This window comes from Canis lupus, chromosome 38 (assembly GCF_011100685.1).
Source record: "Canis lupus familiaris isolate Mischka breed German Shepherd chromosome 38, alternate assembly UU_Cfam_GSD_1.0, whole genome shotgun sequence".
In the NCBI taxonomy this organism is placed as follows: Eukaryota; Metazoa; Chordata; class Mammalia; order Carnivora; family Canidae; genus Canis; species Canis lupus.
The window spans coordinates 18,072,913-18,086,393 of NC_049259.1; the positions used below are offsets into that span (position 1 = coordinate 18,072,913).

At 48.2% G+C, this 13,481-nt stretch overlaps 1 protein-coding gene across 2 annotated transcripts in view; it reads left to right on the top strand.

Annotated features, from left to right (window-relative positions):
- Positions 1–5,822, top strand: part of FAM78B (family with sequence similarity 78 member B) — an 88,532-nt gene extending 82,710 nt beyond the window's left edge. For both annotated transcript variants that reach the window (XM_038586212.1, XM_038586211.1), the window contains exon 3: positions 2,695–5,822. The gene's annotated coding sequence lies outside the window, so the exon portion shown is untranslated. The remainder of the gene's footprint in view (positions 1–2,694) is intronic.
- Positions 5,823–13,481: the final 7,659 nt, after the last annotated feature.

Genomic DNA, 13,481 nt, shown 5'->3' on the forward strand with positions numbered 1-13,481 from the left:
GCGCCACCGTCTACGCAGCGCTGCTTTCTTCACAGCAAGGGTGGGTGGAGGTGGGTCCCAGGAAGTCCCTTGGGACGCCCATTCTTCCAGCATCTCCTGTGAGCCGAACTAAACAGAGGCCCTGCCCAGAGGGAGACGAGGCTCACAGGAAGCTCTGGGCACCACTCACGTTTCCCTTCGGTGCCACACATCACAAGGAGCCCCAGAAGTTTAGCAAGTGTTCCCCCAGTCAGCCTGTGAAGGGAAGTTGCCTTTCTGGCCTGAGGACTCGATGAGGACGGGTGAGGTGACAGGCAACATTGTGTCACGTTGTTTGATCTCTTCCGAGCAAAGGCACTTGGGAGGACTCACAGCCTCATCCCTACAGACGCGGGCACTGGAGACCGGAGAAACAGCTGCTTATCTCTCCATCTGCTCTTGTCCCGTCACCCCCACCCTTCAAGCCAATTAGAATATTCCACACAGACATGATCCAATGAAATGTTAATTGGAAAAATAACAGGAAAGATAATACATGCACTTCAGGCTGAGAACTATTTCATTAAACTGGGCTTTGAAAGCAAGACAGCCAATTAAATTATTTCCCACTTCACTCCCTCACGTACCAGAAACTATAGAAAGCTATTACTTCTAATTAATTAGGAAAGAAAGAAGGGCCCTGCATATGCATATCAGATGAACAGGGACTGAGGAGCTACACCACTTAGCTGTTCGTGGGCAGTGCACACACGCACACACACAGACACACACACACACACACACACACACACACACACGCCTCAGGGACTGAGGCTCATCTGCTGTCTCACCTGAAGAATTTCATGGGTCTTCTGAAAACAGCAAAAAAAAAAAAAAACACCTGCTCCTCAGAGTCACTCACAAAATCAAAGGGAAATGCCTTCCTTCTCTGGGCACATTCATCAGAAAGGAAGTAGGGCCTTTGTTGCGAGAGAATAAGCAGCTCTAAACTCAGCTGGATTCCAGACTTTTTGCAGGACAGATCTTGTCTTTTCCTCTTCAGGAAAGCAGTAGGCACGTCCTAAGCCAGCTCCCTCTTTCAAATGCTCAGGGTGGTGGCAGGAACCAGGAGACCGGAGGCCCCCCTCCCCGAGCCTGCTTTAGAATTGGCATTATTATGCAGGTCTCTTGTGCAAGAGGTCTCTTCACTTCTCCATCTGTGAAATGGGAGGTAGGCCTGTTCTCGGTGCCATAATCACCCCCTCAACGTTTCTAAGCTTGTAACAATGCACCGACAGAGCTGCCTTGGGGAAACAGAGAGACAGAACTCAAGCACGCAGTTCAAAGATTTCCTGTGCAAAAATTATGCTAACCCAAAGGCACCCCTAACTGTATAGTAAGTTTAATGCCATTAACAGAATATGATTATTATAATAATGAATATAGGGGTCCTATAAAGCAATCGTCATGATGATGTGACTTTTGCACACAGGCTTCTCTCCAGTATGGTCCATGAGCAACAGACAGATCTGGGCTTGTCCCAAGGCTTCTGCAGACATGTGCCCACACCGTGCCCCATCCTCCCCCATCAACCACCTTGTCTGTCATTCTGTGCCATGCAAGGTAACAAGGGCTCCCAGAGCCTGGCATCTTCAGTGCCTCTGACCACTCACTGCATGACAGGGAACAGACATTCGTTGACCCTGGAGCATGGCAGCTAATCCAGAGTATAGGGTGGATGGAGGAACCATTTCTGGAATGGCTTTTAGGCTATTAAGTCCCCATTTGTATGTATAATGAGGTTGTTTGCACACTGCAAACAACTGGAACAAGCTTATTTGATAATCTATGTAAGAATTTGAGATTTGTTTTCTTCCTGAAATTGAAACCACGCATAAAAATCTGAAAATGCAACGGTGTTCGTTTGTTAGCATAGAAACTTGTTCTGCCATAATGGCAGTGCACCCCCATGAGCAAAGCCAGTATCTTGAAAACCCAAAGGCACAAAATGAAAAAAAAAAAATGATCAGGGAAGAAGGAGGAGGATGCCTGGTGCTTGGGCTTTACCTCAGAGCACTCCTTCCGTCCTTCCATGCATTCAAAAATATTCTTTTCATTTGAAAGATTCAGTTTGCCCCCTTATTTAGGACCATAACTTTTACATAAAGCCATATATACAGATATCTATCCCCAGCACCCCCACAATGAAATAGGGGCAGCAAGTTTTTAAAAAGAAAAACTGACTGACAACTTCCCGTTGAGTAGTGTAGACCCACACTCAAGGAATCCTAGTGCAGTTGGAGTGTGCACACTTGCACAGGAAAGTGGGGTAAGCCACAGGGTTCTGGTCCATCAGCGATTGTTGCACATCTCCTTGTGTCTTCAGCTGCTGGGACACAAGGCTGTGGGGTGGGGGGTGGGCATCTGGAATTCCCACCTGTTTCTTAAGATCCCTTTAAGCCTTGCTGGTGGGTTACACCTATTGATGATCGGGGATCCCTTAATATTGTTAGTTTTGGTAATTTTTTTAAAGACCTGCATACATGCTATAGACCATCTTTGCAGAGAAATGCATATGTAAACAAGTCCCAGTAACTCTGCATAAAATGTCAGGGTCGTTGTCCCCTTGAAGTCTTTATGAAGCCCAGATTATAAACATCTGCTTCTAAGGAATGACATGCGTTGGCCACTGTCTTAATGCCCATTTTGTTTACATGTTTCCATGTCCACATACAGGTCACCTAGTAGGACAAGGCACGTCCAGCAAGCAGAACCACATGGCAGAGACTAAAGAGGAGGAAACGAGCCATGGCTGGTGGCTCTAGAAGCTGAAGACCTGGACAGCTGATTTCCCATTAAAACGAGTGCCATTATACCTGTCTCCTCACATCCTCCCATCCTGTGATGTGCACCCCCTCCTGCCCCACCATGTGTCACGCAGCACCCCCCATGGACTGGCTGGGCTGGCTGTTTGGCTCTCGGTGGGCTGCGCTGAAGTGGGAGCTATGCCTGCTGTAGCTTTTTGTGTGGAAAGATTGGGCCCATCCATCCAGATCTCAAGTCCATCCCCAACCCTCTAAGTGAAGCCGCCCAGGGAGAAGGAGCTGGTCAGCCTGGACTTGAGACACCTAAAATTGCCCAGCCTTGGTTCCCAAACTCTGCCTTCCCTTCCCTACACTTGTGGGTGGGAAACAGAGGGAATGCGTATCTATCCTTTACCTCCTTTCTCCACGTGGGTAGCCAGTGTTGATAGTTTCTCGCGATTTCTCTGATCCTTGGAGCCAGGGCCAGAGCAGTCCCACTTCTCCAGCATGACCATACTAGGTGTCTTCAGGTGACCAAGGGCAAAGTGTATGTCAGCAGGATCAGTGGGGTGAGGGGAGAGCCACCCTAAGAGGGCAAAAATGGTGTGTAATGTTTTATTTTGGTTTATTGATTGGCTTGCTCACCAGTTGATTCATTTATGAAATATGTATTTATTATACAGCAGAAAACCCACTCCCACCTTTGAGGCACCCAGCCCCAGAATTTATCTTCTTGGCCCCAAAGAGCACAGTGAGTTACTCCTCTCTGAAGCCACAGAAAACAGAGGGTGGAAATTCCCTCTGTGCCCAAATACTTCCACCCCAATCAGATTTTCAGCCAGAAATGGGGTTAGAAACCACCAGCTACAGTGAGGGGATAAAGCCACACAAATCAGCAGAGGTTCAACTGCCCAAATGGAAGCTTCCAGCATCCGGCCCTCCCTTCCCCCTCCCAGCAGCACCCCCTCCACCTCCCCTCCTGCTCTGTGTGCTGGTGGGGCAGGGGCAGGGAGGGGGGCGCGGCGGGCAGTCAGCTACAGCCTGGCCACCGCAGAACCAGACTTCTCCTTCTGCTCTGGTACCGCCTTCTGAAGGCTACATGCACATTAGACACCCGAGGAGCTTAAAAACCATCCAGACCCAGTACCTGCCCCCCTTAGCTCATTACAGCAGAATCCGGGGATAGAGCCTGGGCACTGGTGTTTTTAAAAGTACCCTGGATGATCCTAATGTGAGACTAGGGTTGAGAAGCACTTCTAGTGGTTTTTCCCTTCGTCCTGCCCACCCATCCACCCACCCACATCCTTTATCCTCTCTACTTCCTGAGCTTTCTGCCAAGAATGGGAGAAGCCACTGGGGAATGAGAACTCTCTTCCCATTTCTCCAGCTCCTCCTCCTCACTGAACCTTACCCATCAGGTCAACCAACCTGAGCAGATCCCTGGAGAGTTGGCAGGTCCCACCATTTGCACCCTGAGGCTGATGTCTGCACCCAGCCCAGGGGCTCTCAAATGGTGTCCAGCTTTTCTAGCAACAGAAACCTACTCCTTGCCAGATGCTCTCTGCATCTGCCCTAGACTCCCCAACTCCAAAGGTTTAAAGGGCACTTGGTGACATTTATGTCTCCAAATCCCAATCCTGATGGGAAGGCCCAGGCTGAGTCTTGATAACCCAAGCCTTGGCTATTTCTGCAGAGCCACCTGAATTGAATGGGGGTCGACTGGGAACAGAAGGAGTCTCATTGCCCCAAGCCAGTTCTTTTCCCAACAATTGCACAGCATCCAAATCCCAAATGGCTGAGAAGAGACATCTCCCCCTTTACACTTATGAGAGCTCCAGAGCTGAGTGTGAGCAAACACGTGTGTGAATGTGTGTATGTGTGTGGTGTCCATATGCTGCATACAAACCACCGAGATCCATAGAGATGTACCATGTTTATAATGGGGCCTGGTGAATTCCATATTAGATATACACACAAGAAGGTTATAATATACACAAACTGTCAAACACACAAGAGGTTTTTTTAGTATTTGACTTCCCTCATCTGAGTAATTTCCTGGGGCAAGTGCTAGTTCACACACACCTCTGCTGCCAGCCTGTCCCCTCCCGCATCCCATGCCACCAAGCCTTCTTTCCCCATTAGTTAGAATGTCCCTACCCCATGTCCCATCTCTCAGGGTCCTACTCTCTGATAGGTGACAGACGGTTCAGTCAGTGGGTGCTAAAGAGTTGAGTGTTACCCCTCCCAGGTGACATTTATGTTTTAATTGGGGCTACAGATAATGCCTTAATCCGAAGGAGTGGCTCTAATGGTGGGTATCTCAGGCACAGCCTTGGGCCAGTAAGGGAGATTATTTTTTATCGGGGAGCTTCTTAGGGCCTCCCCAAACCATACCTATCTCTAAGATCAAGCCTTCCTAAGTACATGAGCACAAGCAAGCACACTTACCTACATACACTTTCCAGGATTTTGAGACACCTCCCTTATATTGGCCTAAACTTTACAAATGAAAAAAAAAGAGAGAGAGAGAGAGAGAAGAAGATGAAAAAGAAAAGGAAGGAACAGCTAAATTAATTTAAACCTCACTGGGAAATGTAGCCTATTTTTCACTGGCCGCCAGCCATCTGGCCCACCCCACCCTGGTCCATTTACCTTCTGCTCCTTCTCTTTTCTGCTACCACCCCATCAGTTAATTTACTCAAAAGCATCCTCTCTGTACCCACCCCCACCTCTGACAAATATATTTCCTTCCTTCACTGTTTCCCATTTGGAATTGCGCTGTTTTTCGGTGTTGTCTGGACAAAGAACAGGTTAAAAGCATGAGCATGTGTGTATCGCTTGGAAGAAAGAGAAACCAGGTATTCTGCTGCAGTTTGGAAAAAAAAAAAGCCACTGGAGGAAGAGACGAAAGCTGGCTCTGCAGAGTGCCTTAAAAATGACTTTAATTAGGAAATTCTGAGTCGTCAGTCTTTGGATGTTACATAAACTCAAACAGATGTTGCATTTCACTTCTCTGGGATTAAAAAAAGTTAAATACAGTATGTATTCAACAACAACAAAGTATCTTTTCTCTTTAATTCCGTCATTAAAGATGCAGTGGCTGGTTTCCTAAAAAGCCTGGGGGAGGCTCCAGAGCAAGCATCTCGGGGACGTACAGAGGGCACATGCAAGGATCCTGCCCACTAAGGACAAGGCCAACTTAGCGCTGCAAAACTGGGGAAAGGAGAACATTCTAGAAACACAGAGGGCAAACCTTACCCTTCACCCACTCCCCATCACTCCTCCTCTCCAGAGCACCCTTTGGCCAGTTTCTGCTTTGCTTCCGCTAAATGATATCCCTGTAGCTCAACACTTGCCACTTAGGATTCTACTAAAACAAGATCATGTGAAGAGTCTGCATACTCGAAGGTAGTTAAGGCTTCTGGGGTATTGCCTGCTCTCCCTCAAGGTGCATTTTTTTTTTCAAAAAGGATTTTCTTTTTTAAGGTTTTATCCATTCATTCATGACAGACACAGAGAGAGGGCCAGACACACAGGCAGAGGGAGAAGCAGGCTCCCTGTGGGGATCACGCCCTGGGCAGAAGGCAGATGTTCAACCACTGAGCCACCCAGGCATCCCACATATTTTAATGGTCAGTTCTTAGCAACGGTGGGCAGCGTAGTTGGGATGGAGATCTTGACGTGCACGTGGATTCTGAACACTCTGCGGGTGGGAAGGAAGTGAGGGACACAGCTGTCCAGCCCTGGCCCTCCCCCAGCCCCCCTGCCTCTCTCGCCTCCTCCTCACCCCACTTTCCAGCCTGAAGGAGCACCTGGCTGGCAAGCGCAGGGTGTCAGCCGGCCACAGCTGTTCTCTCTCCTGGACCTTTTATTCAGAGCCATCATGGCTATTTGCCACAAGCTCTCCTGCCACTCTTCTGAGAGGTCAGCAGTTTTAAGAAGGCTGGAGTTAAAAATGCATATTCATTCTCTCTTTCTTTCTCGGACACGGACACACACACACACACACACACAGACCGTTCAAAAGAGGAAAATCAAGAAGGAGACTCAGATACTTAGAGTGGTTTCCACTATTGGAAAAAAAATATTTGTCTATCATGCAACTCATGGGGCAAGGAGGGTTCATTTGTCAACAGACGGATTTATAACAAGGACACCCCCCTCCCTTACCAAGTGAGCTGAGCAGCACATTCGTAATTCTATGGGCAGCAGCCTTACAGGCACATTTCAGAAAAGGGATTCCTCTAGCTTATCCATTAAAAAGCATCATCTGAGGTACACACTGTTGTGGCAATTGGCACATTTTTCCTAATTAATTTAAGAAATTAACAATGTGCTGGTGATGGCTGAACATGTGTGTGTACATGTAAAAAGCTCAAGTGGATGAATGAGGGTTGGGAACATAGTGACAGTTAAAGCAAACTTGAAAATAAGTGGCATTTCTTTCTCACTAAAAGGAACCATAAAATTCTATGTTAAACTCTGTGATGGTTTGGAAAAGGAAACAATGATGTATGTGATTTAAAAAAAATATATATATATATACACACACACACACTCTTAAAGAAGAAATGTGGGGGAACAAATACAGAATATTCAAATCGAAACTACATATTTATTGTTACCTACATGAAAAAATGGAACAACCTGCCTTATCAACTTAGGGGAAAAATATGGTCACATTTCTTTTATTTTTCAAATTAATTACATGAATTTTCCTAAGAAGTCCCTGTTAGCAGAGAGTATGATAGTCCCTTTTGAGGTCCCACAGCCCACCCACCCCCAATTCGTCAGGAACCCTGTGTCCTGAACCCATCCCAAAGAGAGCTGAAACACCAGACAGAAAGAACAGGGTCATATTAATCCATTCCCGCAGAGGATGCCAATTCCCTGCTGCCAGGACGCCCAGGACACAAGCTGTTACCTTGGTACAGCCTTGGACACCATACTTTGCTCAGTCACTGTTCTCAATGAACAGCGATGCCAACGGTGCTGGGACTGGAAGCCTTTCTAAAATCCATCCCATGTTGTGCTGACACCACCTTCAACAAATTTCTAAACCTCTATGTTACACTCAGTTTAACAACCTACAACCCTGTCCTCTCCAGGTCAGTGACCTTACCATGCTTCCTGCTCTAAGCCCAGGTGTGGGTCCCCTGGAGTGCCCCACAGGCATCCCTGCGGAGAGGAATTTGCTCTCATTCCCTGTCTTACAGAAAGGCCCTGGTTCCTCTGCTGTGCTCCCTCCCTGAAGCGCCCATGTGCATAACTAAGGAGACCACTGGAGAGATCTGCAGAGCAGGAGATGTATTATTTCATGTACCAGACACTATTCTAGATGCCGAGCATTTCTCAGGACCACACAAACACCCATCCCTTCTGGAACTGCCATTGTAGTGGAGGGAGAGATAGACAATGGACATAATGAATAAGGAAATGATATGTTATGTGGCAAGAGGGTCAATGGGAGGGGAAAGGGTTCAGGAAGATCAGCTTCCAGGTGCTTTTTGGTCTGGGCCATATATGAAGAAGCAGCTGTCGATTGCATTTACTAATAATGACAATAGTAATTATGGCCTCTCCCATTTAACCTCTGCATCAGGAGGCGTCCTGGGCCATGGAAGGCTTGAGATCTACACTTCACACATTCCAAGGCAGTCTCAGGTTGATTGTCTCCTATCTTAAGCAATGCATGAAGCCTTCGTTTACTGCTGCTTAGAAAGGTGAAGTGACCCCAAGAGCCACATGGCTGCTAAGTGTCACGGTGAGGACTCTAAGGACGCCCTCGTGACTCCATTGTATAATTTTCCTGATGCACTTGTAAAGAGCACAAGACATGAAGCCAGAAGATCCAAAACTGAGACCCAGCATTGCCTCTTACTAGGTGTATGAAACCTCAAAAAGTTCCCTGCAAACAGAAGATGTGACTGGATGTGAAATTACACTATAAATCAGGAGGCATGGTACCAATGACGCTTTTGGGCAACTCTGCAGGCTGCCTCAACACTCCATTTAGCTACTATCTGTGTGATTCATTAAGTAAATAAATATAATTAAAAGGAGTTATTTTTATAGCATTCTGCACACAACTCCCAAAGCAATCTTTACTCAAGTTGGAAAAATTAAAACAGTATATATTTTCTGTCTGTAAACTAATTATCTGATTCCAATTGGATTCAAAGCAAGCCCACTTGAAGGTATTCTAGAAAGCACACAGATGACCGCACTACATGAGTTAAAGAAGCCCTGGGACGTGGTCTGTGTCCGGAGCTTCTGAGCACTGTGTGTGGAGAAAAGGACATTTGTGTGACGGATACCAGGGCTGTGGGTGTGGCCATGAACAACCAGTTGGATTTATTGTCCCATTCAGGCCTCTGGTCTCCCTCTGTTGCGCCGGCCGTTGGAGAATGCCCACCATGGAGCAGAAAGAAAGTGTCACACTGGCCTGAAAGGTAGCTGGTACTGAGGCCATCAGTCTAAGATAGGAAGGAAGACTGAATTCAGCTTCTGGGAAAGCTTAGAAGATAAAAACTAAGGGCAGGAAGCTGCCATGCACTGAGTGGGTCCTCCAACATGTGTAGGTTGAAGGGTTAATCCCCAAAGTTGATGGTATTTGGAGACTGGGAGGTAATGAGGTTTGGGGGTATTTTAGTCTTGGGGAGGTGATCAGGTTTGGATGAGGTCATGGGGAAGGAGCCTCCTTGACAGCAAGATGCCCTTATAAAGGGATGAAAAGACCCCACCTCACTCCTTTGCATGTGCTCTCTTGCACGGGCTCGCTCTCTCTCTCTCTCTCTCTCTCTCTCCCTCTTTCTCCTCCATGGGAGGAAACCAGGAAGGACTCCCTCACTAGAACCTCACCATGCTGCCACACTGATCTTGAACTCCCAGCCTCCAGACTGAGAAATAGACCGTTGTTGGTTAAGCAATCCAATGTATGGTGTTCTTACAGCCATCCAAACGGGGAAGGCAAGAGGCACATTCTCTTCTGAAATGGTTCGTGGAGTCGCCAGATGTTGCCTGCCCTTCCCTTCCCACGGGCTGGGTGAGAGACTTTAGAACAACAAGGGAAGACTGTAAGTAGCCTCTTCACCTGTCCTCCCAGCTTGGAGGAGGCACAGAAGTGTCCTTTCCCTGCTTCTGTGGCTCCTCGCCATCAAGATGCCAAGGGAAGCTGGACAAAACCACCCAAAACACAAAGACACTTGATAAGCCCAGGGTCATGATGAAGGACACGAGCAAGTCTCATTTCTGTTGGGAAGGGTAGTGAATGAACACAACAGAAGGTGGAACCAATCCCAGAATAAGCAGGAAGCATGTGGGAGATGCTAGAATCATGATGCCCATAGCCCGACAAAGACACAAAATAGTTTAAATAGAATCTATCCGCATAGTTCTGGAATTTGTCTGTGTCTCCACCCAGCAGCATCTTCTGAGGTGGAGCAATTGTTCACTCTAGAGAGATTATCTACATTGAGGATGATGGGAACCAATTATGTTCCTATCACTGAGGAAAGACAGAGAGAAATGGGCTCCAACCGGAGCTGCAGGGACCTTTTGCTAAGATTCTGAGAGAGTGAAAAATGGTCTTTGGTGGGGAACCAGTTCTTCCCTTCCTAACACCCCTCTCCCACGCCATATAGAGAGGACCATACGGCAGCAGCGAACACAGCAGGCTGGCAAGTTTGTCCCCAGGCATTTCTGAGTTGACTTGGGCTATTTCTTCTGAATTCCAACGTATTAAACTGATATCTATAAAGACAAATCCCCCAAATCCCACACCCACGATCAGTGCCCCTTAGTAGGATATAGAGCTTGGGAATGGGGGGGGGGGGGCTCTGGGATGCTGAGTCGCTCAGTAACCACACAGCCTGGGGTCCCAGGGGCAGGGAGGCTACCACCAAAGCTGTGGGAGAAACAGCAACAAAGCTGACCAGGGACCCCAAGTCCATACTGCCTCCTTCCCCTCTAGGGACGGCTCTCCCTACTGGGTCCTCTCTGAAAGAAGACAGAGGCCGGAGTCAAGGGATCAGGGGCTTGGAAACCAAGCAGAGGAGTTTCCCAGCGATTTCTCCAGCAGTCTGCAACCACCATGCAACACCCCCCAGCGGAGGTGCAAGAGGAACCTCCCTTCGGTCCAATTACTCAGTCCGCAGAAATACCCATTTCTTCGCTACTTATTCAACAAACATGTCGGGCACACCTGCTCTGTGCCAGGCACCGTTTAGGGTGTGGGAGACCCAGTAGTGAACCAGGCAGGCAAAACTCTGCCTTCCGGAGCTTACATTCTAGTTGGTGGCTGGGGAGTGATAGATGATAAAATCAGCAGGCAAAATAGAGGCTATGTTCGTGATAAACGCTCTGGAGGAGAATATGGCAGGAAAGGAAAATAAAGATTGATGGGTTTAAAAGAGGATGGTCAGGGAAGGTCCGCGGAGAAGGTAGCATTTAAATATAGGCTTGAAAAAAAATAAACATAGGCTTGAAAGAAATGGGTGTCAGGGGGAAACCTAGAGAAGTTGCTTATTAGGAAGAGGAAACCAGCAGTGAAAAGGCCCTGAGGCTGGAGCCGGGTGTGGACATGATTGAGGAACTACAGAAGCCCAGTGGGATTAGAGTGGAATGAGCCTTGTCTTTCACATCCAGCTTGCCAGGAGCTCATTTGAGTGCCCTACGGAGTCTGAACTGGCCCTGTCCACTGGTCTTCATCAGAGGTGAGCATGTCCTGGCTGGGTAGCCAATTTCCCCGTGGAAATTCTTCAGTAGTTCGCAGGTCTTTGACGGAGGTGAGTTCGTACTGGGAAAAAGAAGGAAGGAAATAATAAGGAGAAGCAGGTATAGGACACATGGGGTCATGGAAAGACCATGGACGTCTAACCAGGGCTATGAACAGGTCATGCTATTTCCTTGGCAGCTCTGCACCAACTGCCCCTGTGCGAATGCCCATCCTCCCCTGCCCCCTCTCCTGCACCTGCTCAGTCATCCTAGCTACTGGCACGCACCCCTACGCTCACATTGGGTGCTCTGCAGTTGGCCTACTGTGAGTTTCTTGAGGTCAGGAGCAATACCATAATCCCAGGACCTCAGAAGAGATGGTCCCTGGGTGGATGAATATGAGATTCTAGGATCCTTGCTTTCCTTAGAACCAAGGGCTCTGAGGGCAGTTACTGCAGCCTCATGGAGGGAGCATCTACACTGGAGCAAAACAGTTCCTGTGCAGAGAAACTCTCCTATTGCATCTGTGAGCTGGCATACGGGCCTGCATGAGGGGAACCAGTCAGTCCCACTCCCCATCAGCGGGGGCCTGGAGATCCCTGGGGTGAGGGCTGAGTCTCCCCAGAGCTGGAGTTCCTGAACACAGCCCAGCTCCCAGTCTTCATGAGGCCCCAGAGGGAGTCACATGGCTTGGCCCTTCCCTGGTGGGGACAGGATCAAGCATTTGGGGGCTGCAGGGGGTCCCATGACTGGTGCCAAGTGTGTAACCCAAGCAGGACTCTACATCAATGCCATTTTTAGGGGCCCAGAGGGAAAGAGGTAATTGTCACTGGCTTTGCTTGCCTATCTTTGCCAAAGTGAGACTTTAGCCATGGCATTTGCTGCTTCAAGAGCTCAGGGTTTACTCATGAATCACCATGAGTTTACCCCCATCACCACAGGCTGCTTCACAGGAGCCCATTGATTACCAGTGCAGGTCACGATGCAGAGAGAAGGGGCGGTGGCCAGGGTGCAGGTGCAGCCACAGCTTCCCACCAGCCCACTCCCACGAGGCGCTTGCTGTTCACACCTCACGCCCCGGCTCCGGCCTCACGGCCACCGTGCACAAACACACCAGCTGCCGGTCACGGTGCCAGCGAGGCAGATGTATCTGTCTGGGGCACCGGGGTTTGAGGAAACAAATCCTTTGTAGAACAAATGTGGAGAACACTTATTCGTGTGTTAAGACATTTCAAATCATGTTTTCTTCAAAACTGGCTCCCAGACAAGCAAAGCTGCATAGAAAATCTTGGAAGTCGAGATGAGTTAAGCCTAAGAGGGAAGTAAGGGGAATCCAAAACACAGCCGTCTCAACAGAGAGCGAAACTTGATCATCTCTAGGGTGCCAATGTGGCCTTCAGCTCAGGTCATGATCCTAGGGTCCTGGGATCGAGACCCGAGTTGGGCTCCCCTGCTTCTCCCTCTTCCTCTGCCCCTCCTCCTGCTCATGCTTGCTCGTTTAGTCTCTCAAATAATAAATAAAAGCAAAAACAAAAAAACAACCAAAAAAACCCATGATCATCTCATGGGAGAAGGAACAAAGAAGAGGCAGAGAAGGAACCAAGAAGAAGTGAAGAAGGGAATCTATTTTTGCATAATATCCTTTAACCATATTTGATTTGTTTGTGTGCATAATCTCTTCAAAAAGTTTTTTCCTCATCATATTTAATATATATAGACCTTCCCACATTTTGCACTGATAGTCACCCCATTGCTATGTATTTCCTTTTCAAGAAGCATTGAAAAATATACTTATCAGACTTATCAAGTGCCGAGCGCCGAGACACCCCTTATTCCGCCTTCACAACAACCCTGCCAAGTCATGGCATGATGCTCTACATGATGAAGTTGGGGCTCACTGGCACTGAGGACATGGTACCCCAGAGCACATGGTAAGTGGGAGCTCGATGCTGCGCTCCCAGCCACCTGACAGCAGGGGTGGGCTAGGCTACCAGCTTGCCTGCT